This window comes from Schistocerca americana, chromosome 5, assembly GCF_021461395.2.
Source record: "Schistocerca americana isolate TAMUIC-IGC-003095 chromosome 5, iqSchAmer2.1, whole genome shotgun sequence".
Taxonomy (NCBI): Eukaryota; Metazoa; Arthropoda; class Insecta; order Orthoptera; family Acrididae; genus Schistocerca; species Schistocerca americana.
In genome coordinates this window covers 250225889-250228068 of record NC_060123.1, presented here as the reverse complement: position 1 = coordinate 250228068, position 2180 = coordinate 250225889, and positions in this window count along the sequence as shown.

The window sequence follows — 2180 nt, the reverse complement described above, 5'->3', positions numbered from 1 at the left end:
TACTGACACATTAGTTCTTCATTTTGACTTAGCTGAAAAATGGCCTGTTGCTTTACAGAACAAAGTTCAAAGTTAGCACTAGCACACATCACAAGTGTCAATATTCACATGTGTTGCTCACCTCCTTCGAACATCACACTGTTTTGCTATTGTCAGTGATGATCTCATTCATGAAAGTAGATATGCATGCTATGATATCATGATAACTGAGGACGTAGCATCTAGACACCATACATTTCCTAAACATGTGTATGTGGCTGATGGTGCAACATCTCATTTTAAAAACCACTTTCAGATTTATGAGCTTGGATAATATTGTGCAGGAATGGATATTTTCACCAACAGGTCATCGAAAAAGTTCATGTGATGTGGTATATCTCTGTACACATCTCCAGTATGAAGCTATTGATGCTGTAAGAGATGTGATTGGATTTGTACAGGACATACTGAAATTACTGAAGCACATGATGAAACTCTTCCTTCTAAATGAGAGTACAGTAGGTGATTTCTGTTAAAGGGGGGGGAGAGAGAGAGAGAGAGAGAGAGAGAGAGAGAGAGAGAGAGAGAGAGAGAGAGAGAGAGAGAGAGAGAGGGAGAGGGAGAGGGAGAGGGAGAGAGAGAGAGAGAGAGAGAGAGAGAGAGAGAAAGAGACAAGAGTGGTCTGCTATGAAGCCAGTGGTAGGAATTCAGTCAAGTTACTTCTAGGTTGCATCCTGGAGTGCCATATACAGTGAAATCCCTATTTTACATTTTTGTGTGGGCCAAACATAAAAACCATAAAATTAAGGAAAATGCAGAATTGAGGTAAATGTTAAAACCCCCCAAAATATGAGCAAAAACACATTTAATTGGCATATATGATTAAAAATTGCAATACTCTCCTACAGTTTGTATAAAATCTAAGTGAAAGAAATTAAATGTACAATATAAAGTTTGTACAACAATTTGTGGTATTGAATTTCATCAGTTCTTAAAAAATCACAGATGTGTAACAGCAAGTAAAAAGTCAACAAAAAATTGAAACTGGCATCTGGGTATAAGGTAATATAGCTGTTTTCTGACATGTTACAGCTACAAATTACACCTTCAAAACACGTTTTTGAGAGACCATCCTTTGTGTTCACCCAGAAAAAAAGTAAACATTGTTTAACATGTTGAATTAAACCAAAAACATCACAGCAGCTAAGTGGTTAAACCATGAGCATAAATGCAGACATCTGCTTAATGACATACTTTGTCACCACTGCCGTTATTGTTTGATGCTTTTCTTATGAGTCACACTTCATATGCTCACCACAGTTACAAAAATGTAAAATAGGGATTTCACTGTATATGGCACTCCAGGATGCAACCTAGAAGTAACTTGACTGAATTCCTACCACTGGCTTCATAGCAGACCACTCTTGTCTCTCTCTCTCTCTCTCTCTCTCTCTCTCTCTCTCTCTCCCTCTCCCTCTCCCTCTCTCTCTCTCTCCCCAGTTCAGGCTTGATGAGAGAAACAGAGTTTACTTCGCCAATTGACACTACAAGCTTATTAGGAGTTAGCTCAGTGAATTTCTGTACACTGTGTAAAATGTAAATTTGAAAGAAAGCTTAGGTGCTACAGTTTTGCTTCAAACCCTCTTTCACTGCTGCCAATCTTCACGACCTACAATGTGTGGTGCAAAGTATATACATGATTAGTGCATGTACTTGTTGCAACTGTATCATGCCAGATTTGAACACCAAAGTATTTAAAATGTGCTGTCGCAAAACTCTTGTTCTATTTCTGTGCGACCTCTCTGTCATAGCACATCATCTGCATGAAAAGTATATTTTCAGCACTCCACAAAATGCTTTTACCCCTACCTGCACTCCCATCACTGAAGGGCCACTTCCCCTATCCACACGTCCTGTAGGTGACCCCATTTTATGTGTGTTAGTATGGTGTGGTAGCTGCGCTGGTTACTGTGTGACTTAACAGGTCGACAGCCAATAAGAGTTCACTAGCCAGAAATGGATGACTTTCCTCGATTATGATCAAGCATATTCTTCAAGACTCAATGTCTGAATTTAAAAGGTTGACGATTTATACTGTTGCTGAATGCAGTACTTCAGAAATAAATGCAAAAAGATATGATTGAATTATAAGTGGCACAAGAAAAGTTGGTGACTGGGCCCCTTCGTCACGTATTGGCTAG